This window comes from Phocoena sinus, chromosome 2 (genome assembly GCF_008692025.1).
Source record: "Phocoena sinus isolate mPhoSin1 chromosome 2, mPhoSin1.pri, whole genome shotgun sequence".
NCBI lineage: Eukaryota > Metazoa > Chordata > Mammalia > Artiodactyla > Phocoenidae > Phocoena > Phocoena sinus.
Genome location: NC_045764.1, coordinates 78,324,506 through 78,349,769, shown reverse-complemented (window position 1 = coordinate 78,349,769; position 25,264 = coordinate 78,324,506). Strand labels below are relative to the sequence as shown.

The 25,264-nt window shown below is 41.0% G+C and overlaps 1 protein-coding gene across 1 annotated transcript in view; it reads right to left on the bottom strand.

Annotated features, from left to right (window-relative positions):
- The window catches only part of MNS1 (meiosis specific nuclear structural 1), an 87,459-nt gene extending 73,902 nt beyond the window's left edge, over positions 1-13,557 (bottom strand). The window contains exons 1-3 of the mRNA XM_032621327.1: positions 13,258-13,557; positions 12,965-13,069; positions 11,372-11,522 (exon numbers count right to left, since the gene is read on the bottom strand). The gene's annotated coding sequence lies outside the window, so the exon portion shown is untranslated. The remainder of the gene's footprint in view (positions 1-11,371; positions 11,523-12,964; positions 13,070-13,257) is intronic.
- Between the last annotated feature and the right edge of the window lie 11,707 nt (positions 13,558-25,264).

Below are 25,264 nucleotides of genomic sequence, written 5' to 3'. Positions count from 1 at the left end.
ATTTTCTAGCAAAAAAATAAACAAAAACAAACAATCAAAAAAAAAACCCCACAGTTTCGATTTCCCGTTAATAAGGAAATATTTTATGTTATCATCCTTTTAACATATTCATTTAAACAATGCTTTATTTTCCTACTTTTTCCTTAAATATTACAGTCATATCTAGTTTAGATTTTAAAACTTAAATCCCACAACTTTTAGTTTCTTGAACTTTGATTGCTGGTATCTAGTTTCTACTTTTATATCATGTCCACTTGCATTGGTAATATTTCTGACTACAGAAAGGTATGGAGAATAATATGACACCCATGTTTTCATACAACATAAGAAAAACTATGGCAGCTGTTTTGTGCACTTGTAAATATCACCCTGTCTCATTTTGTCCTAGAGATAACACTATTCTGTATTTAATAGCATTTATCATTCTCATGCATGTCTTTATACTTTTAATACCATGAATCAATTCAATCTCTGAAAAAAATGTGATATTATTTTGCATGCTTTAATGATAAAACTGAGCCATACTTCTGCAAATAGCTTTTAATTCCACATTGTGCTTGTGAAATTACATGGTAGTACACATACATCTACTTATTTGTTTTCTCCAAGCTCTGGCTTATATTTTTACTTTCTCTAAGATCCCTTTTAATGCACAGAAATTTTAAGTCCAATGTAGTCAAGTCTATCAATTGTTTCCTTTATGTCTTATGGGGGGGTTGCCTTATTTAAACAATCCTTTAATAATGTGAGTTCAGGCGCTTCCCTGGTGGCGCAGTGGTTGGGAGTCTGCCTGCCGATGCAGGGGACAAGGGTTCGTGCACCGGTCCGGGAGGATCCCACATGCCGCGGAGTGGCTGGGCCCGTGAGCCATGGCCACTGAGCCTGCGCTCCACAACAGGAGAGGCCACAACAGTGAGAGGCCCACGTACCGCAAAAAAAAAAATAATGTGAGTTCATAAAGCTTTTCATGATCCATCTATAATTCACCTAGAATTTACATATCTTTTATATAATGTGATATAAGTATACAATTTTATTATTCTTTTGTCCATATGGATAACCATTGTCCCAGCATCATTATCTTTCCCTAATAATTTACAGTGCACCAATTTCATGGTTATTTAATTACTATATGTTTCCTATAATACTTTTATATAATATTATTATGTAAAATTATAATAATATTTGACCAGATTTGCTGTTCTTCAAACTTCCTTGGCTATTCTCTGCCCTCAGGTCATATATATAAACTTATATTTCCCTTGCCAAGTTCCATGAAAAAAAAAAAACTGATTGGAATTTCACTGAATCTGTGGACCAATTTGGAGAAAACCCTGTGTCTTTATGATAGTATGTCCTCCCATCCATGTATACGGTACATCTCTAGAATGCCTTTTTAAAATTTTTTTAATTAAGTTTTGTAATTTTCTCTATAAAGATCTTGTGCCTCTTTTTGTTAGGTTTATTCCTAGTTACTTTAAATTCTTTGCTGCTGTCACAAATAATATCTATATCATTTAAGGTCCAAGTAGGAAAGAGCAGCTCATCTGGGTCATTTACAAAGATGTAAGCAGGGCTTAAGGAAACCGGAAATTGTACAGTACTGAGGGGAACCGTTACCACTCCCAACCCTAAAGGCAAGGGGAAGAGGCAATTTTCCAGAACCCAAAGTAAAAAACTGCTACTTTGATGGGAGCTGGGACCTTTGGTCAAGGGATACAGCCAACCAGGAGCAACCTCACAGGAAGAGAGGTGAGGCAATATAATCCCCATCCTCTTTCACCCTTCCTTGATCTCCCGCTGCTTAAACTAATGAGAAGCCAAAGAACAAGGGAGCCTCTTATCACTAGTCAATAAGGCATTACCAAGCATGGACAAGAGTAGAGAGTAAATACGGAGGGACAAATAGACATCCAGCACTGTATCTTTTACAAAATTAATTTTCTGCTTATTGCTGTTATATAAGAATGCAAATTGTTTCTGCATATTGACTTTACATCCACTAGTCTTTCTGAATTCCATTTAAAATTATAATCATTTCTGTTATCTCTTGAGTTTCCATGTTCATAAACATTTTTTTTGCTTTTCTTTCCTCTCCTTATACCACTAAAAATTTTCCCTTCCTTATTGAACTGGCTAGAACCTACAATAAAATGACAAATAGAAGAACTAATAGGGGCAACCTTAACATATGTTTGACATCTCACCTCTAAGTATGATGTTTGCTGCAGATTTTGTTTGTTTTTTGCTTTATTATTGCAAAAGCATTATATGTACAGTGTTAGAAAGCAAGAATATAGATAACTAAATATAAGAACCGAACACTATATTTCTTTACCCAGAGATTATGACTATTAACACTTTAGTGAACTGTGCACATATATACTTACAGATTTTTAACAAATTATACTGTATATGCTGTAATATAAAAGTTACACATTGGAAACTGCTTTTCACACTGTAGGTGTTTTATTCCCTTGTTTGTGAAGAGTTTTAATCCTGAATGGGAATTCAGTTTTATCAGTTGGACCCTTCCCTTATACCATACACAAAAATTAATCCAAAATGAATCAAAGACCTAAACCTAAGAGCTAAAACTGTAAAATTCATAGAAGAAAACATAGGGTAAAAAGTTCATGACATTAGATTTGACAGTGTTTTCTTGGACATGACACCAAAAGCCCAGGTAACAAAAGAAAAAATAGATAAATCGGACTACGTAAACATAAAAATCTTCTGTGCATCAAAAGACACAATCAACAGAGCGAAAAGTCAATCCAGCGAATGGGATAAAATATTTACAAATCATATATCTGATAAGGGGTCAATATCCAGAATATATAAAGAACTCATACAATTCAACAACAACAAAAACCCAACCAATTTTGAAAATGGGCAAAGGACTTGAATAGACACTTCAAGGAGATACAAATGGCCAACAAGCACACGAAAAGATGCTCAGCATTACTAATCATTAGGGAAATGCAAATCAAAACCACAATGTGATACCATCTCATACCTAGTAGGATAACTACTATTAAAAAAACAAAACAAGGAAACAACAACTGTTGGCAAGGATGTGGAAAAATCAGAACTCTTGTGTTGGTGGGAATATAAAATGGTGTAGCTGCCATGGAAAACAGTTTGGTTCTTCCTTAAAAAAATTAAAATAGAATTAGCATACAATCCAGCAATCCTACTTTTAGGCATATACCCAAAATAACTGAAAGCAGGTCTTGAAGAGATATTTGTACACCCAAATTCATAGCAGCATTATTCACAATAGCCAAAAGGTGAAAGCAGCCCAAGTGTCCACAGATAGATGAATGGATAAACAAAATGTGACATATACATCCGAGAGAATATTATTCACCTTTAAAAAGAAATGAAACTCTGACACATGCTCTAACCTGGATGAACATTGAAGACATTGTGCTAACTGAAATAAGCCACTCACAAAAGGACAAATACTATCTGATTCCACTTGCATGAGATACCTAGAATAGTCAAAGACATAAAGCCAGAAAGTAGAATGGTGGTTGCCAGGGCCTGGGGGAAGAGACAAGAGCAGAGAGTTATTGTTTAATGGGCACAGACTTTTCAGTTTTGCAAGAAGAAAAGAGTTTGGGAGATGGATGGTGGTGATGGTTGAATAACAATGTGAATATACTTATGCCAATGAACCGTACACTAAAAAATGGTTAAGATGGTAAATTTCATGCTATGTTTATTTTACTACCAAAGTCGGCTACCAAAAACAATGTGCAGATGAATGAATCACACTCTCCAGATGGTCTGATTCAGGAGGTTATAGGTAGAGCCCTGCATTCCCCTCTCACAGTCTTCACAGAAAAGCCAAAACAAATTATTTGAGATTCCCTTAAATGAAAGGAAGTACGATGGAAGAAGCAATAGAAGAATGCAGTATAAATAAATAAAAAACTAAACCTGATTCCTTTCAATTCTACTGGATGCTAATCTTTCCGAATGCCTTCAGTGAAACCTTGACTTTATATTTTAGAAATTATTCTCACCTGTAGCGGGCAAGATACCAACGCCTTTACCAACACTGTTATAATTTCAGTGAGAAACTGTGGTTTTCATTTTAACTTCCCTTTTCTCTCTATTCCATTTTTCCTTTTTCTGATTATTGCAGCTTGATTTTCTTGTGTTTCGTTTTAAATAAATACAACTTAACTCCTCAAACTTTCTTAAAGCTTGATGTCTAGAAACAGATCCACAAATTGTATCATTTATTCAGGTTGCATTTATACCTGTAGCTAACTTTCTTCCAATGACAGAAACTATGTTACTGGTAATCACGTTGCCCTTAGGGTCACTGTCTCCCGCTACTGACTACAATAATCTTTTAGCATCCCTTAGCAAATGTGTCAAGTGGATGCTTGTCAGAGATAACAGAAATTTTACCAAAATACTATGGAGATGTGGTCCCAACTCTAAGGAAGCATAGAGATGAGTTCATTCAGACACATGAATGTAAAGTATAAAAATAACACACATTTTCAATAGAATTTTCAAAGACATTTGCCTGTTAACTGTTTTTATCCTCCTCCTTTTACCTCCACTCAGAACACCCACCTACTACCTAACTGGTTCATAGTGGCCCTTCAATAAATATTTGTTGAGTGAATAAAGACGGAGCAAATTCAACTAGAAAAGACAACATGATAGGAAGAAACACTTCTCTTAAACATAAAAATCAACAGGCATTCTAACATAGAAGTTTAAAATTTCCAAATAAAATACCTAGATTAAGGAATACGTGTGCTAGAAATGTTTTAGGCTTTACAGAGACCTGTTTTTCCTACCCAGTTAATAATACCTTAGTGGAGCAGAGCCTAAGTCAGCTACCAGATCAAAATTTAAAATTCTGTTCTTAAGTTTTATGCTTTCTTGTGAGAAAAGCAGGTTGTTGAGTTTGGTGAGTCTACATCTTGTTCTGCTCAGCTAAGGAAGGCTTTTCGGTATAGGAAAATACAATTCCTTGATTGACTTATATCTTTTGTGATGAACAGAAATGGCTATTCCTGGACTTGCAATGACAGCAATGGCCACTCCTAACTTAACATTTAATATTACCTTTGCTACCAATAAATTACCTAATCCAGCTCCCACAGTTGGATCTAACTTTATAGAGGGAATCTATCTCATTGGTTTCAACTCTGCATGGAAACTTCTTTGTTGCTATTTTATTTACTTAATTGTATATATTAAAAGAATTAGCAGTTCAACCAAATCTATCTGCCCCTTTCTTTGTCCCAGAAATTGTCCAAGTGACTCTCAACCTCATCTTACACCTGTGAACTCATTCTGAGTAAACAATAATACCTAACATTTACTGGTTTTACTATGCACGATCAGCACTTCACATGCATTGTCTAATTATTTTAACAACTCTAGGAGTAGGAGCTCTGGTCATTGTAAATTTAGAGAGGAAGAAACTGAGGATCAGAGCAGATAGTTTAGGATGCCTAACATAATACAACTACTAAGTTATGAAGCCAGGATTTCAGAGTCACATGCCAAGCCACTAGACTATATTGCCATCCAAACAAAAACACTGAGTAGAGCCTGCCTAGCAATAAACCAAAGCTGCCAGGAATAAAGGGAACTTCCCTCATCATCCTCAGTTGCTGGGACTAGTGCAGGGAGAGGGATATAGGCCCGTGATGCACCTGATACCAACTCCTAGTTCCAACCACAATATTAGAATTCCAGACAAGTAGACCATCTCAAATAAGAATCTATTATTTGTGGGGCTTCCCTGGTGGCGCAGTGGTTAAGAATCTGCCTGCCAATGCAGGGGACGTGGGTTCGTGCCCCGGTCCGGGAAGATCCCACATGCCGCAGGAGTGTCTGGGCCCGTGAGCCATGGCCGCTGGGCCTGCGCGTCCGGAGCCTGTGCTTCACAACGGGAGAGGCCACAACAGTGAGAGGCCCGCGTACCACACACACACAAAAAAGAATCTATTATTTGCTTAATGCTCGCTGGGACATGTGTTGAACTTACTAAGTATAACTTCTTTGCTCTTTCATGTCCATGTTTTTGCAGAGATGAACAAGGTATAATTTAGTCTTATTTCAGAGACCAAATTTGCCAGATTGAAAAACCATAGCAGAAAGAAGGTCCTTTTGTCTTTGTCCGTGTGCTTGGTCTGTTGGCAATAAAGCCAACAATCACGGGTCCTTATTGCCTCAATTACCTGATAAGAATCATCTTTTCTTCCTTTATGTGGGTCGCCTCAGTTTTATTTCCCATCTCTGAGCCGCAGAACACATTAATTCTCAACTATGCTTACTCAGGGCCCCAGTTGGCAGTCCTTACACAGACAAAACTATAATGGGAAGCCTGGTTAATTAGTTCCTCCAACATCATCTAGGCTGAGGGTTTTATTTATTTATTTTAAAGAAAATTCTGGGACATGGACTCAAACGAGTCTGCAGGATTAATGAGAGTCGAATCTTACTTTTCTAATCAGCAGGACTGGCCACTGCAGATGGCCAAGAAACAATCTGAGAACCCTCGTACAGCCTGTGAGTGCTTCACAAAATGCTAAATAAGAATGACAACAACATCAAAAAACAAAGTTCTCGTCTGCATATGAATATAGCACATGTTATGGACAGAAAAGTGAAAGTATTTCAGAAGCACAGCATGAACAAGAAAAGATTTCTCAGTAGTAAAGCCAACTCAGTGGAGGGAGATTCTTAGTACATAATTAATCAAACTGCCTTGCAATAGATACCCAGACTAATGTTAGCAACCAAAAAGCGACGTTAACATGAAAACACTAGGTGTAATGGATGCTGTGTCGTGTTGCCCAGATCTGTATTCTGGTCTAGGGACTTATTTTCCTAGATGTTAGGAGTGCTGTCACTAGATACCCCTCAGCTGTCAGTCCTCTCCAGAAATTGCCCTTGGCCACAAAGCCCCCACTCTCACAGGGGATCAGCTTGCATCCAACGTCTGTCTGATGTGGGAGTTTGAAACTCTAGCTTCCTTACTGCAAGGGGAGTCAACTCTAAAAGGCCACAGCTCTTCTGAAGAGCTCTGCAAAGTATGAGCTGAGGCCTCTGTGGAAGCTGCACTGATCTCAGCTTTTCCCTCTGCCCAGTCCTGGCTCCTTCCCTGCTCGTTGACCCCAAGAGTGCTCCCTGCTACATGCTCTGCATGCTAATCTCCATCTCTGAGTCTACTTCTCAGGGAACCCAAATTTGAATACTAGGGAAATTAAATTCTTTGTTTCTAACATGTTATTAAAATATAAGTATTACCTTATAATAAGGAAATGTTTTCAACTAGCATTTAAGAATACTATAACATATTGTTTAGGCATTTAAAAATCATTATTTTCTTAAGGATATAGGTTGGGCTGGTTGATTTACTGTGACAGAAAAACAGTCAGGAGGGTAGACTACCGAACTGTCAAGCCCCCATATGCAGGAAATGATACTGGGGATTGCGGAGTGGAACAGGAAGTACACGGGAGAGGGAGAGATTAGGAGGTTGCTAGTCCCACTGGAATCCACACAGAAAGTCTTTTGTTAAGGCCTATAGCAATCCAGCTTTCTATAGGACTGATTCCCTCCGGTGACTCTGTCAAAGGCATTACAGCATGGTGAAGAAAATTTAGTATGGCCATCAGCTGCCTTCCCTCTGCTTTTAGTCCCTTCTGTTCTTGGTCTGATCTCTCAGAAAATCCTTTTTCCTGAATCTTTTATTAGCCAATAGACACATGCTGAAGGCATTTGAATTTTAGTAGAGAATTCAAGAGGTGGTGAAAACCTTCCAACATAGAGGCATGAATCTGAATTGCCAATGGGAGAGTTTCAGACACCATGACTAGAGGAAGGAAGGGAGTTTAGGGCAGACAGCCTGCCTACCGGCTAAGGCAGAGACTCTCCTAAAACACCTTTGACAGGGTCTTTAATTAATTATGCCTCGTGCTGAGATTATTCATCTACCTCACAGTGACAACTTGGTAGTACAGTCTACTTCACTATCAGTCTGAATTCCAAGTCTGCATTTAACAATTCATTCAGGGCTTCCCTGGTGGCGCAGTGCTTGAGAGTCTGCCTGCCGATGCAGGGGACACGGGTTTGTGCCCCGGTCCAGGAAGATCCCACATGCCGCGGAGCGGCTGGGCCCGTGAGCCATGGCCGCTGAGCCTGCGCGTCCCGAGCCTGTGCTCCGCAGTGGGAGAGGCCATAACAGTAAGAGGGCCGCGTACCGCAAAACAAAACAAAACAAAAACAATTCATTCAACAGATAACTACTGAGAAACTACTGGTAATAAACAAAACAGAGAAGTCCCCTGTCTCCTCCTGGGGGGGGAGGGAGACAGAAATAAACAAATACCATGATTTCAGATAATAATAAGAGCTAAGAAGAGAAGGTTAAAATAGAGGACCACTGCGGGGAGGGATAGTGACCATTTTAGCTGGGAGAGGCTAGGTCAGCAAAGACTCTTTTAAAGAGATAGCATGTGAGCAGAGATCTGAACACTGTAAGCATCAAGCCACGTGAAGATCTAGGCAAAGAGCTTGCGAGGCAAAGGCTATCACAAACAACAAAAAGGAGGCACAGCAGGAACAGAGTGAATGAAGGGGAGAGTGAGGGAGAGGTTGGATAGTAGGAAAGGTCAGATCACAAAGAACCTTGAAGGCCAGACTAGAGAGTTTGAATTTTGTTCTATATATAATAGGAAGCCAATGGACAGATTTTTAAAGAGGAAGAAAAATGATATGATGTAAGTTTTTGAAGAGCCCTTTAAGGGCTGTGTGAGCTGTAAAGCAGCAAGAGTGAAGTCAGGAAGAACAGTCGGGAAGCCATGGCTGTGGAACAGTGAGGGCTGAGAATGGTGGCGGCAGAGGTGATGGGAAGTGGTTGGGTCTAGAATATAATTTAGAAATAAAACTATCAGAATTTGATGATGGATTAGATGTGGGGAATGACAAAAACATTTACTCAGGGACTTCCCTCGTGGCACAGTGGTTAAGAATCTGCCTGCCAGTGCAGGGGACACGGGTTCGATCCAGGAAGATCCCACATGCTGTGGAGCAACTAAGCCTGTGCGCCACAACTACTGAGCCTGTGCTCTAGAGCCCGCGAGCCACAACTACTGAGCCCGAGGGCCACAACTACTGAAGCCCACGTGCCTAGAGCCTGTGCTCTGCAACAAGAGAAGCCACCTGATGAGAAGCCCGTGCACCACAACAAAGAGTAGCCCCTGCTCGCCACAACTAGACAAAAGCCCACACGCAACAACACACAAGGCAGCCAAAAATAAAAAATAAATAAATAAATTTATTAATAAAAAGAGTTCATGTACCACAATGTTCATTGCAGCACTATTTACAGCAGCCAGGACATGGAAGCAACCTAAGTGTCTATCGACAGATGAATGGATAAAGAAGATGTGGCACATATATACAATGGAATATTACTCAGCCATAAAAAGAAACGAAATTGAGTTATTTGTAGTGAGGTGGATGGACCTAGAGTCTGTCATACAGAGTGAAGTAAGTCAGAAAGAGAAAAACAAATACCGTATGCTAACACATATATATGGAATCTAAAAAAAAAAAAACAAAAAAGGTTCTGAAGAACCTAAGGGCAGGACAGGAATAAAGACACAGATGTAGAGAATGGACTTGAGCACTCAGGGAGGGGGAAGGGTAAGCTGGGACGAAGTGAGAGAGTGGCATGGACACATATACACTACCAAATGTAAAATAGATAGCTAGTGGGAAGAAGCTGCATAGCACAGGGAGATCGGCTCAGCTCGGTGCTTTGTGACCACCTAGAGGGGTGGGATAGGGAGGGTGGGAGGGAGACTCAAGAGGGAGTCGATATGGGGATATACATATATGTATAGCTGATTCACTTTGTTATACAGCAGAGACTAACACACCATTGTAAAGCAATTATACTCCAATAAAGATGTTAAAAAAAAAAAAAGCTCCTGGTGATTCTTATGTGCAGCTAAGACTTAGAACCATTGATTTAAAGATTGGGAATAGGAGGTTAAGCCAAAATGCCTAGAATGAAAGGGGCCATCAGTAAGGTAGGAAGAAAACCAGCAGAGTAATGTCTTGGAAGTTAAGTGAAGGGTATGTTCCAGGAATGAAATGGTCAGCTGTGTCAAATGCTGATGAGAAGTTAAGTCAAAGAGGGAAGACAGGACAAGAGTGGGGTGACCTAAATGTGAAAATTTCTGGTGGGGCTGTGGGGATGAAGGCCTGCCTGGCATGGAGAGTGAGGAAATAGAGACAGATGCTGTGTCCTGTGTTCCCTCTGCCCCAGGACCACCCAAGTCCTGGGCTCAGATCCAGGGACTCTGGCTGCCCCTTGTCCAGCAGCTTGGATATCCAGTGCCCCTCAGGTGATACCATCTCAAGTACTTACTCATTCAGCCAGGCAACAGTGACTCCACAACCCCATTCAATACCTGCTGAGCACTTAGATGTGCTAGTCATTGTTAGGCAATGGGGATAGAAAGTCAAATAAGATACACTTCTTGCTCCCATGGAATTTTCAATCCATTGAGGAAGAGAGTCACAGATAATTACAACGAAGTAGTCATCCCGATTCTACATCCACCGTGTCTATCTACTTTCCATTCCCATTTCCACTAACCTAGTTTAGGCCTTGAAGATGAATAACAGTGCCCTAAGCAGTCTCCCTATATCCAGTCTCTCCCTTCTTGCTAATCTAGTTTAAACATTGCAGCCAAATTCCTTTTCCTAAAGCACAACTCTGTTCATGTCATTCATTAATTGTAGAAGCATACGTTTAGCACCTACTAAGTACAAATTCAGTCTTCCCTCCTGTGATGTTAGGGTCAATTTCTAGTTCCAAAATCCTGATTTTGTAATCTCAATCAGAAGTAACCATAGCAGTTACCTAGTCCATGCATGAATCCTCTTTGTGAATCTCTATAAATCATAAGTGGATAGGTGGATAAAAGCACATCCAGTTGGTCCTTAAACCTCCAAGGCTGGAGAATTCACTTTTGAAAAAGAGTTCAGTACATGTTCAAGAATTTGGAAATTTTTATAAATTCTTCCTTTGTAGTGCTTCCTGCTTACTAGTTAGAGTGCAAGCTTTTTGGCCAGCATTCAAGGTCTGCTACAATTTGACCCTGAGGCATTCTGGTCTTAGCTTCTAATATTCTCCTTCATGTTTTCTTCCCTGAATGTGCTTTCACACCACCACACTTTCCCTTATTCCCTCATAGCCAGATCCTTCAAGATGGGGCTCAAGTACCACCTTCTCCATAAAACCACCCTGAGTCCCTCAGCAGACCAATCATCTCCCTCACCTGAGATCCCTCAGGCTTATTTTTACCTTCCTTGTGGGTTTCTCCCTTTGGTGATTGGGGCACGACTCCTATCTTCCATGCTTCACTGAAAGGTCCGTGAGAGCTGGGCCCATCTCTTGGGCACCTCTGTCTCCTGCACAGCACCCAGCACAGTGACTTGAAAGTTTCATTAGACACCTGTGGAATAAATAAAGCAGCAATTCTCTGGATCTGTTTCCTATTATGTGCAAGAAGGAAGCTATATTAGCTTTCCTACTGACTCTAATCTTCTGATTCCCAATTTTAAAGTAAGTATTGGATACTTATTGCATGACTGATATTGTGGGATTTTTTTTTTTGGCGAGGGGTTGGTAAAGACATGAAAGAATTAACTTATAAACAGACTATGATAAAATGTTAGTTGTAAGCAACAGAAAATAACAAAGGAGCTCATGGAGGGAGGAGATGCATGGGGTCAAGAGTCACCGTGGAAGGTTAAGAGGAAGAGAAGTTCCTTGAACCTGGCTTTGAATCTCCATATAAATAGACTCCTCAGGCCCTGGGCATTTGAAGCCTGAAACAAAGGCTGAGTCAGGGACACTAGAGGGAGCCATGGCCTGTAGGCTGGAGAGAAAGCTTCCGGGCTCAGTCAGCCTTGGGTTCACGGATCCTACATTTGCTTAGTAGATTGAGAAGGATACTCTTTATCATACATTCAAATGCTTCCACAGGACAATTTCTAAAATGAAAATTATTTTGAGTCTATTTTCAGTTTTTACTGGTGTTAAACCTCTTTTGAGGAGATCAATATGAAGTACTTAACGTCTGCACATTTTATGTCATTTTTGTCTGTGAATATCTCCTGAATCTTAACCGTGAGCTAATGGGGGTTTGGGGGGCTGGAAGCAGAGAAGGATCAGGTGAAACCCTGTCCAATGACCTCCCTGCTTGCTCAGACTGAAGCCGGGGTAGTCTGTGACCACTGGTTCCCAGGGCTGTCATATTATCAGGCCAGGAGACCAGAGTTTGCTGCCTACACGTTCAAATATGAGGCCTTTGCGGCAGATTACAGCAAAGAAGTCACCCCTCTAGCCTTTTCCCTCAGTCCAAATCCACAGATAGCCCTAAGCAAGGTGTTTTTTAAAGTACCCGGAAGTTCTGAGGCAGCAATGGGAGCTCAGTCTGGCCAGCATCAGCACTGCCAGTGCCTACCTGACAGACGGACATGAAGATGGAGGCCCCCATCCACGGGCAGGTGATAAGAATGAGGTGTAGTTGGAAGGTGGAAAAAGGGAAACTGGGTACAGCCCTGATGTACTGTCCTACCTCAAACAGGGTGACATTAAACAGTGTGAAATGCACATCTACCACAGGATTAGAAGTGAATCATATATTTTTGCCATATATAAATGTTTACTTAAACTAAACTTTGGGATAGAGGAACTTAAATAAAAGGTAAAAAGGATATCGTACCTCTAAAGAATTAGTGACTTAAAGCTTGCCCAGGCCAAAGGGACAAGAAGCCTCAGAGCCAAGAGGGAGGACATTAGGGTACCCTGGCTTGGAGCATCTTCCCACCCTACCTACCCCCGTTGCCACCAGACAGAAACCTAAACAATCAGAAGGCAGGAAGGCCTCACCAGCTGCTGGAGTGCCCAAGAGGCTGCCTTTTCATCCAGATGCCACTTTCAGAACTCCCCTTGATGTGGCGGTTAAGTTGGAGACAGGAAGCTGAAGGTCCAGGTCTAGAGGGGAGAATGGAGAGGAAATTGTGGGACAGGCTTTGAAGCTAAGAAGAGAAGCACGTTACCCAGCACCTCTCTGTTCTGTTCTGTTCTGTTCCCTGTGCTGCTGTGCTGACATCCTGATGCTTCCCCTCTCTCCCTAAATCCAAAGGGAATAAGCGACAGGAGACAAAAGAAAGCAAGCAGACCTGGAGAGGAGATGGCTTTGGCCACTGCACATGCCCAGCCCTCGAGGGGAAGCCGGGTGAGCAGAAGCGCCAGCAGGGCTGAAGCCTCTACTCCGGTGGACGGGGGAGGGCGGAACTGGGTCGCAGGCAGCGTCAGGGAGAGTGAGCCTTCTGTGCAGGCGGGAGGGCGGGGCGGAGACACGTGAAGGCAGAGTTAGGGGCGAGCTGGGGCCTCAGTGGGGAGGGCTTGGGAGCTCCTGGCCTGTGCATTTCCGAGCTCACTCAACCACTCCCCTCTTCTCCCAGAAACAGGCCCAGCCTGGCTTCCCTCCCCGGAAGAGCAAACCCGGGGGCGGAGCGGAGGCGGAGCCGAGACAGAAGTGGGCCGCACCTGTCTCCCCTCCAGGGGCGTGATAACCAGGCCAGGCCCAGGCAGAGCAGAAACTCACAGCACGTTTGGGCAGAGGGGCTCTGGGCACAGCTGGGCCTTGGTCTAGGGCCCTGGGGCTGGGGCCACCCAAGAAGGTCAGAGCGCATCTCAGCTGCCAAAGGCAATTCGGACTACAAGCTTCCCTGCCCTTGGTGGGGGGAAGAGGGGACAGTTAGACCTGAGAAACGAGAGGAGAGAGGCAGCCCTCTTTGGGTGTGGAGAGCTGGGGTAGCCACGTCAAGAGCAGTTCTGATTCTGGTGGACGGTCGTGTCCTCCTTCAGCAAACCCTCAGGAGGCTCAGCGTGGATGGCAGCCACAATCACACTTGTCCCAGCGGACTCCTGTGCCTGGTGTTGAGTTGGATGTAAAGCTTGGTGAAGGCCACAGCACATTCATACTTGAATACTCATCCCCCATTCCCGCAGAGCACATCCTTCAACATGGAATTCAGCTGCCACCTTCTCCATAAAACCACCCTGAGTCTTTAAATGACCCATCATCTCCCTCACCTGAGATCCCGCCTCAGACTTATTTTACCTTCCTCCTGGGTTTCGCCCTTTGGTGATTGGGGCATGACTCCTATCTTCCATGCCTCACTGAAAGGTCCGTGAGAGCTGGGCCCATCTCTTGGGCACCTCTGTCTCCTGCACAGCGCCCAGCACAGTGACTTGAAAGTTTCATTAGACACCTGTGGAATGAATGAAGCAGCAATTCTCTGGATCTGTGCACTATTCTTTGAAAGGAGGAAGCTATACTTACATTTTCTACAAGCTCTTATTTTCTGATTCTCAATTAGATTAAGTATTAGACACCTGCTGCACACCCGATACTGTGTCTCTCTCATTTCAAGGAAGTGAAAGACACAAATGTGGTTTAGTTGCGGTAGCTCAATGTACCAGGAACAATCAGATTACGAGACTGATTGTAATAAAATGCTAAATTGTACATTGTAAGAGGAGCTCAGCGGAGAGAGAGACGCATGTGATCCAGCAAGGGCCTGGAGAACCAAAAGGAAGAGAAGTTAGCTGGACTAAGCTTTGATGGTGGGTGGATTTGCACAGTTCAACAGCCCCACAGATGCTGCAGTCCTTCCCCTTGATGCCTTGCCCGGGCAGGCTCTTCACTGCTGCTATTATCACCAAGTAAACTAGAGGCAAGTCAGGAGCCCAGAGCCGCCCCTGGTGGAGCAGGACACCAGCTCCTTGGAGTCCTGTCTTCTTGTTGATCTTCAAGCCTCCCAGGCAGAAGTTGCAATCATTATTAAGAAGCGCCAATCATCAGGACCCTTCTTGGATTTGATTTCTGCTACTCAGACCTTGGGAAAACTGGAGTGGGGTGGCTGAGAGTCTCCCTTGAACTAATCCTGCTTCTTAGCTCAGTACAAGTGAGCTTCTTGCCCTGGCCATCCAGGAATGGATGCTTCCAAAGTCTTATGGGTCTGCCCATACCTTTACCCTTGCCATGACACATGGGGTGTCTTTTTCACAGTTCCCATCGTCCAGGTATTGGGAAGTGATTCCAGTGCTCCACTGGTGGTCACGGGAACACAACTGTCCTCAGCTCAGGCATCCAAGATGCCTCTAAACCTCCTCTCTGAGAGATGAGACTTTCCTTCTCCAGAGTCTGGTCTGCGTCTGGTTTCCTAGGTAGGAAGGAGCCGTGCACCCTCGGGGCAGGTTTGCTGCTTTATCTGTCTGCATGAGTCAGGGTAGAAGCAGAGCTGCCTAGAAACCAGTCATGGGCCCCAGTGTTGCTTTTTCATGCAGATATAACAGTTGCTCTGGGATAACATGGTCTGTGAGTCCAACAAACAGGCACACCCTAAGCTCAGAACATGGGCTGGCGCTGTAATAGTAGCATACTTTCTGGCTTCCCACGGAGCTTCACTGTGTTTCCCACCACAGTCATCACTGTCCCTCCCTCTAAATATCTTTACGTCTCCAGTGCCTAGCGCAGAGCCTGGCACGCAGCAGACATCCTATAATGATGCCAAATCCTGAGGGAGGCACTTGGCAGATAAACAACATTAGCTAATGCAGTCTTAAACGGATGGTATGACACAGTGATAAAGATGAATATCCTCTATCTCATTTTACAACAGTAAATCTGAAACCCCATCTTTTGGGAAAGCATTGTCTCCACCGTGATGCCCACGTCAGAGCTCCTGCTTATCAAATTCTGTTGAGCGAGTGTGGAAGGAGCAGCTCTCTGTAATCTATTTACTTTAAGAAGTCACGTGCTCAGCTCATAGCCCGTTTATCAGGATGAAGGATGCTCTCTGGAGAGAGCAGACAGCAGGACAGGCCGAGCTCGGATGACAGCCTGCCCCGTGGAGATTGACTTTAATGAAGCACAGAATAAACAGGAAGATTAAGAGGGTGCAAAAATCAGTGACAAGTTTTGAGTTCACCTCTCTGTAGGAAACGAAAGGTTCTCTGTACAGCTGAGAGCTGTCTCTGGGTTATAGATGGGGGCATCTGTTTTGTCACTAATGATCCCATGCTATCTAAATCAGCCTCTGTGTGGGGAAAGAAAAGTTTTCTCTTAATTTACAGACCCATTTCTGTGCAATTTAAATTCACCCACAATGTGATGTGCTTTATAGTGAGTAGAAAGATTGGCATTAGGAAAGGGTTTGAGGAATTATTTACTAGGTTAAAATGTTAGCCTGAAAAACAGGGACTAAATATTTCTCATTTTGTGCTTTTATGTACTCCTTCCATAATGTGCTGAGAAATCATGCACTCAGAGACTCATGACTCAAAGATATGGTCAGTCCTGGAGGGATGGCTCACCTTACAGAAGGCCTCAATTCTTGGAGTAAAAACAAAAAACAAAAATTAGTCTTCCTCATAAAACAGTGCCATTTCCATAGAAACTTAATGGCATTCCGACGTTTTATTGTATATTGCTCCAGTTCCTCATTTCATATATAATCTTTTTAATAAATAGAAGGAAAAAGTTACAAAACAGTCTGGGGACATAGTCTAAAATTCACACCCATCTTTTGAAGATGACAGGTCCATTTAGAGGATCCAAATGGGGATCTTTTCTTATTTCATTGTCATTTCTTTTTGAATACATAGATCTTACTAAAGGTGGGAGTAAAGTTTTGATTTGATATAGCATATTCCTTATTCTTTAATCAAACTGTGAGAAATGGTGTGTGTGTGTACATTGGGCAGAAGGTAGTCATGTTGATGTATTATAGCTTTCCTACCAGTAGATGGCACTCTGGTTCAAATTGCTATTCTAAGCCTCCAGTGGTCCAGCAGGAACAGGTCCTGAGCAGTAACTGTGAGGAAGACAGTGTACCAATCAGCTGAGATGTATCCAGGTGAAAATGTGTGGTAACAAAAGTAATGCAAACCATATCTGCAAACTATTTTAGGAGAGTTGGCATGTACAAGGATATAGGGCACAATCCTTATAGAGAGATCAGAATGCCTGACACCAAATGGGATTAGTTGAGAACTCTTTTGTGGAAGAGCTTCCTTAAGTAGAGTGCTTTGAATGGAGAGGAAGGGACGTGAGGCAGCAAGGAACAGACATTCCAGGTAGGATAAGTGGCCTGCAGAAAGGTTTCTTGGGAGCCAAAGAAGTGTATATGAGGAATATGAAACAGTTTGGGTCTACTTTGGGAAACTTATCTGAAGGAGGCTTAAAGTTAACACCTAAGCTTCATATCATGAGAAGAAAGTGGTGCAGGTGGGTGAGGACAAACAAGAGAAATACTCAGCTTTGCAAAAATAAACAAAAATAAAATATGGTCAGCCAAAGTTTTGCCTTGCATCTGATTTTCACTTTTGATTATCACAGTAAATAAAATTCAAACCAGTCAACTGAGCCAATATCTTTCATTTCTGGTTTTGTATAAGTGTAAGTACTTACATTTATATTTTAGATTATGTAATTCTGGAACTTGTACTAGTCAAATGTAAACGCTGAGTTTTTTTACCTAAGTGTACAACTCTGAACCATGTATCTTCAGCACTGCCAAAATGCCGTCCATTAGACTTTAATTTTTGTTACCTTAATTATTTCCTAATTTTCTGGCTCTCTCCTTTCACAAACTTTTGTGTGTTGTTTATTTATTATGCCTAAGCTCAAGATGATAGGCTCACAGTGTAAAGAGAGAAATGTATTTGGGGGTGGGATTTAGCTTGTATTTATTTTTAGAGCATTTGAAGCAATGGAGGAATCCTCGTTGGCATTATACTTTCTAATGCAGATTCAAAGTTAAAGCAGTAAGGAGGCGTTTTAAATAATTCAGCAGAAACTGCACCAAATGAACAGTTACTTAAATCTCTTTAAGGTCTCAAGTATAGTAAACCATTAATGGGAACTATGTTGCTTAATCTACAGAAAGTGTTTTCCATTTACCATATGTTACCTGGACTATCATTAAAATAGTAAGTTATTATGAGGATGAGTCTTTAAAATGCTGTGTGGAGGCCCCAGGTTCTGGAACCACTGGCTTGGTCAGAACTTTGTGGTTTTAAGCAGTGATGTGCCTTGGGTAAGAAAAAGAGAATGAGGTTCATTAATTCTTGATGTGCTTTAAACACAGAAATACTGTACTTTTTTTTTCCGGGAATGGGAAAAACCACTCTTACACAAATAGGTTAAATACTCTGATTGGTTAATTCTCCTCAAGATTAATAATGTCTCCCTTTCAGTGTGAATGGATGTTCCCAACAAGCTGTCATTCGGACAGGGAGAGTGTCTTTATGTGGTCCCTGCTGTGGTCACCATTGCGACCAATAGACACAGTCTTCAAGAGGACTGCATGAAGGTAAGCCTGCAGTCTGGTAGAGGACTAGAGGAAATGTAGTTGTCATGCTGGGGGTCATGACCTAAGTAATGTAAACCCACTGTTCTGTGGGACTCAGCCGGTCAGCCTCAGTCGTCTGAGTTTCTTGGCGTTGCCACCATTGTACTGCAGGGTTGCTGGCTTTGATATTTGAAGATAGTCCTTAGGCCATATTCCTTGAATGTGGAAATGCATGTCCTGTTAAGTAAGTCTGTGTGTCTGGAAGGAGGTGTGGAGCTGCATTAAGTGGGGTGAGTGGTAAAAGATGAATCTAGAAAGAAAGGAAGAAAGAGGGTGCCATTGTGGAGGGCCTTGAACACCCAGAACTTGGGTCTTTGTCTTTTATATTTATTTATTTTTGGCCGCGCCATGCGGCATGCGGGATTTTAGTTCCCCAACCAGGGATTGAACCCATGCCCCCTGCATTGGGAGCGTGGAGTCTTAACCACTGGACCACACCAGGGAAGTTCTGAACTTGGGTCTTTTAAAGCAAGTCTGGGATTGAGGCTACACACACTCTTACATTTAGTCCCAGTCGTTTATGACATTTGCCAAAGCAGTTGTAACTTAAATCTTTTATCTCCAACCATAACCCATGAAAAGAATCTTATAGCCCCTGAAATATTCATGTTATTTCTGCTGCATGTTCATGCTAGACTTTGAGGGCTTGCCTTCAGCTACACCTTAGCATAAAAGAAATCACAGAAAAAATAATTGGCATAAAGCCATCAACTTGCTCATTTGCTCTCTTTCACTGTAAGACAATAAAGGAATTAAATGATGTCTCACTTGACTTTATATATTTGCATACTTAAATGTTTGGATACTACCTTGCTAAATAAATTTGGCCTGATCAGACAAGCCAGTAGTGGGTGAATTCCTCAAATTTTCAAATGTATTAATTCTTCCCAACTGCGGATTACTAGTAATATATATATATATTTTTTTTTGTGGTACACGGGCCTCTCACTGTTGTGGCCTCTCCCGTTGCAGAGCATAGGCTCCGGATGCATGTGGGATCTTCCCGGACCAGGGCACGAACCCGCGTCCCCTGCATCAGCAGGCAGACTCTCAACCACTGCGCCACCAGGGAAGCCCACTAGTAATATTTTTATTGACTGTTATATCACAACAATGACATATGGTTGAATGGATGAAGCAGGTTTACAAAGCTGTATGCTAGTTGTGGAAAATGTTATATATGTGCTTATATATATTTTTCCAAATACATATAATCTGGTAATACACACACACAAAGACACACACATATAAAAATTAGTATGTCACTATCTGTGAGTACAAATTGTCGTTTTAACACTTAATGGCCAAAATCCAATGGCCCTGAGCTCTTCTGCTGCTTGATTATCCAGTCTTTTACAAAGTCTACTTCCCAAAATATTTCTAAAAGCCCCAGGGGAGCTCACATGCATAAACAAATATTAGTCTCAGACCCGATGGCTGCATTAATGTGTAACTTCCATCTACATTTATGGTAATTTTGAGATTTGTTCACACAAAGCAAGAATTATGAAAAAAAGTGATTCCAAAATAATTACCTATTCCTGCCAACCACAGCATAGAGCTTTCTTGTTTTGTTCAGGAAGGAGCAGTTTGGAGGTGATACGAAAGTGTTCTCTCTTCTTTGTGTTTCCCTTCCATCCAAGATGTCCCAAAGCAAAGCAGTTTGGTGCCCAAATGTTCCAGTTCATTAAAGGTACCTGCACCTACACACACACACACACACACACACACTCACACTCACACATACATACACTCACACTCACACATACATACACACATTACCTTTCTCCAGGTTTTAAGCCATCCACAGGGCCCAAATTAGAACAAATTGGAGCAACTTTCTTTAATTCTCCTTCCACTGTGGGGAGGCATTCATCCAAACCTCATTCATTTCCTTTCCTCATTCTCCACTCTTCTTACAACCACTGCCAATAAAACACATGTCTCTATAAAAATAAGTTATTAGCATAGTACAGTCAAATTGGACACAAAGGGTGAAAAAATTTCCCTCCTCCATCACCCAGCTCATGCCCAATCTTGTTTCATTGACACTCACTCAACCCTGGATTAGGAAATTTGAAGTCCATATGGCCAACTTTGTTCAGATTTTTAAAAATCAAATATAAAGAAGATAAATTTAAAGAACAAAATTAAGAACTTGTGTCTTTCTACCTATCTATCGTATATCTATTTATTATCCTTTAGAGAGAATACACTTCTTTCCAAGCACATACAAAACATTTACACAAAGCAACTATGTAATAGTACACAGAGGAAGCCACAATAAATTCCAAAGAATCAAATGATACAGTGTTACCTGACTGTAATAAAATAAGAAATCAGTAACAAGAAAAAAATATTAAAATGTACTTGTCTAAAAACTATGTACCAAAACCCTTTGTTTAAAGAGGAAACTTAAAATTAGATGGTATTAAAAATATACCAGTCAAAATCTGTAGGACATGCTAAATCACTACTTAGAAGGAAATTTATAGATTTAATAAACTTCTATCTATCAGAAAACAAGAAAGATTTAAAACTAATGAGCTAAGTGCTTAAATCAGGAAATTGGAAAATGAACAGCAGAGATAGCCAAAGATATACAAAGGAAGGAAATAATAAACATAAGCTTAAACTCAATAAAATACCGAACAGCAACAACACCAAAAAATAGAGAAATTTAGCTAAATTAAGACCTGAATTTTTTTATAAGATCAATAAAACAGAACAGCTTCTGGCAAGAATGTTAAAGGGGAAAAAAGTGAGAGAGAGAAACTGCAAATAAACAAAATACAGAAAGAAATTAGAAATTTAAAATTGTACACACATATATACATAACCAATATATTTGAAAACCTAGACAAAATAAATAAATGTCTTTGAAAGTATACAAATGCCAAAAATTAATACAAGATGAAATCTAAAATGTGAATAGGCTAAAACCACTAGTGAAATTGGAAAAATAAGAATTCACCTTTTCATGAAAAGAATAAAAATCCCCTAGCCCCAGACTGTTTTACAAGTAAATTCTACCAAATATTCTAGAGATATGTTATTTCTACCATATGTAGGTTGTTACAGAAAGTAGAAAAAGAGAGAAAGTTAGTCAACTCACTTTATAAAGTCAGTATAACCTGGATTCCAATACAAAATGATGGTAGTAAAAGAAAATTATAACCATTTCATATATGAAAATAGATGTAAAATCCTAAAAAAAATAGCTAACAGAACCTGGCAGAGTTTTTTAAAAATAATATAATGAAATAGGACTTATCCTAGGGATGAAGGATGGTTTTATAACAGAAAATCTGTCCATGTAAATCACCACATTAATGAACAAAAAAGGAAAAAAATACACAACTATCTCATAGAAGCCTAGAAAGCATTTGAAAAAAGTTGACCTCTATTTGTAATATAAAAATATAAACTCTCAGATAACTAGGAATAGAAGGGAATGTCTGGAACTTGTTAAAGGCTCTGTATTGCGACCTGCAGCACACTTCATACGTACTAGAGTAACTCTAAATGTAGCCATCTTAAAAGCAGGAACAAGGCAAGAAAACAGCTATCACTACTCTTGTTCAGTATGATTTTGGAAGTCGTGGACAGTGCAATAACACAGAAAAAGAAGGAAGAACTAAAAGTTTTAAGAGGGAAGAGACTTTATTATATCATTTTTTGCTGATATCATAATTCCCTACTTGGAAAACCCTCAAAACCAACAACCTGTCAGAATAAGAGAGCTAGTGGTTTCATTACACTAATAGCAATTAAAGAGAAAATGTAATTTTAAAAATGGCACTACTGGGACTTCCCTGGTGGCACAGTGGTGAAGAATCTGCCTGCCAATGCAGGGGACATGGGTTCGAGCCCTTGTCCTGGAAGATCCCACCTGCTACAGAGCAACTAAGCCCATGTGCCACAACTACTGAGCCTGCACTCTAGAGCCCACGAGCCACAACTACTGAGCCCATGTGCCAGAACTACTGAAGCCCGTGTGCCTAGAGCCCATGCTCCTCAACAAGAGAAGCCACCACAATGAGAAGCCTGTGCACTACAATAAAGAGTAGCCCCCCTTCACCACAACTAGAGAAATCCCACGTGTAGCAACAAAGACCCAATACAGCCAAAAATTTAAAAAATAAATAAATAAATTTATTTTTTAAAAATGGCACTGCTCACAATAACAACAGCTATATAATATCTAGGAATGAAATAATAAAGCATGCATAAGACCTCAATGGAGAAAAATCTAGAACTTTAAAAGGGTATTAAAAAAACCCTGAATAAATGTAGAGATTTTTCATGTTAATGGGTGAAATGACTTATTTATTTATTTATTTATTTATTTATTTATTTATGGCTGCATTGAGTCCTCATTGCTGCTCGTGGGCTCCTCTAGTTGTAGCAAGAGGGGCCCACTCTTCATTGGTGTGTGGGCCTCTCACAGCAGTGGCTTCTCTTGTTGTGGAGCATGGGCTCTATGTGCATGGGCTCAGTAGTTGCGGCACACAGGCTCAGCAGTTGCGGCGCGTGGACTCTATAGAGCACAGGCCCAGCAGTTGTGGCGCACAGGCTTAGCTGCTCCACAGCATGTGGGATCTGCCCAGACCAGGGCTTGAATCCATGTCCCCTGCGTTGGCAGGCGAGTTCCTAACCACTGCACCACCAGGGAAGTCCTGACTTATTTGTTTTAAAAAATAAGTTCTCCCCAAATTAACCCATAAATGCAAAGGAATCCCAATTTAAATTTCAGCAGCAATTTTTGAGGAGATTTGCAAACATTCCAAAATTTATATGGAAGAATACAAGTCCACAGATAACATCACCAGTTGTGAAAAAGAAGGATGGGGTTGAGGGACATTTACCCTATCAGAAACAAGACATATTTTTTAAAAAGCATTGTGGCAATGCTATAGAAATAGACAAAAAGAACAATGAAACAAAATAGAGTCCTCAGAAATCGACCCACAGACGTATGAGTACTCGATAAATGAAAAAGATGACATATAGGTGGGAAAAAATGGATTACTTAGTACTCAGAGTTGGGGTAATTTTTTGCTCTTTGGAGAAAAACAAATCTAGATCCCTCCTTTATACCATACACAAAAGTGAACTTCAGATCAAGGAGTCCTATGTATAAAAGATTAAAACTATATAGCCAAAAGAAGAAAATGTGAAAGAGTATCTTTGTCCACTTGGGGGTTGAAGAGAAATTCTTTAAACAAGGCCTAAAAGTATATGTTGTAAGTTAAAGAAAAAAACCTGATGGTTTTGACTTTATCAAAATTGAGTATTTCTATTGGATGAAGAACACTATGGACAAAATTAACAGGCGACACCATGGGAAAAGACGTTTGCAATGATTGAAGAAGCCAAGGGATTAATATCTCAATACATGAGGAATACCTGAAAATAAATAAGAAAAGGAAAGGAAACCCAGGAGTAAAATAGGGAAAGTATATAAGTGAATAATTCACATAAAGGGAAATCTGAACAATTACCAAGTCATTGAAGAGATGCTCAACCACATTAGTAGTCAGAGAAACACCTAAAATGAGGTATCGGGCTTCCCTGGTGGCGCAGTGGTTGAGAGTCCGCCTGCCGATGCAGGGGACACGGGTTCGTGCCCCGGTCTGGGAAGATCCCACATGCTGCAGAGCGGCTGGGCCCGTGAGCCATGGCCGCTGAGCCTGCGCGTCCGGAGCCTGTGCTCCGCAGCGGGAGAGGCCACAACAGTGAGAGGCCTGCGTACCGCCAAAACAAAAACAGAAACAAAAACAAAAACAAAAAAATGAGGTACCACTTGACATATTTGAGTTTGGTAAAAATTACAAAGTCCGAAAATACTATATGTTGGTGAGGGTGAAGGGACATGGTACTCTCATGTATAATTAGTTGCAGTGTAAACTAGTATAGCTGTTCTGGAGAGCAATCTGCCAAATTGGTAAACCAAAGATACATATAGCTCATACCTACAATCCCAGTCTTGATTACATAACCTAAAAAAATTCCTACCCAGATCCATAAGGGACATATAGGAGGATGTTTATTGCTGCATTGTTTGTTCTAGAGGGCAGTGAACTTCTTGTTCAACTTTAGCGGAAGGGATCAGGAAATGTGAATAGATTCTGTGGGATATTATGCAGGAGTAGGAAGTAATAATTCAAGTATACATATAGCCATAAGATAGGTTATAAAACATAGTGCTGAATGTAAAAAAGTTACGTCACAATACTGTTTGTGTGAATTAAAAACACATACGAAAAGCACAGGGAACTCTGCTCAATACTCTGTAATAACCTAAATGGGAAATGAATTTGAAAAAGAATAGATACATGTATACGTATAACTGAATCACTTTGCTGTATACCTGAAACTAACACAACATTGTTAATCAACTATGCTCCAATATAAAATAAAAATTTTAAATCGTTTTTACGTGCTAACATAAATAAATAAATACAACAGAAAACAAAAAGAGCACAGCATAAGTTACAAGGATACATAAATATCTGAGGACATCTGCCAAATCCACCAGACTGGAGGCCTCTGTGGGGAGGAAGGAATGGGTGTAGGGATCATGGTTGAAGGGAGAAAATTAAAATATAACATAATGAAATAAATGAGGGGCTGTGCATAGACCCATGTCAACAGAGTGCCATGAACCAGAGTGTGACTAACTCAGCTCTTGACACCTGAGGAGAAGCAAGCCCATTGAAAGGAAGAAAGAGACAGTGCAGAGCGCTAACCTGGCCTGGGA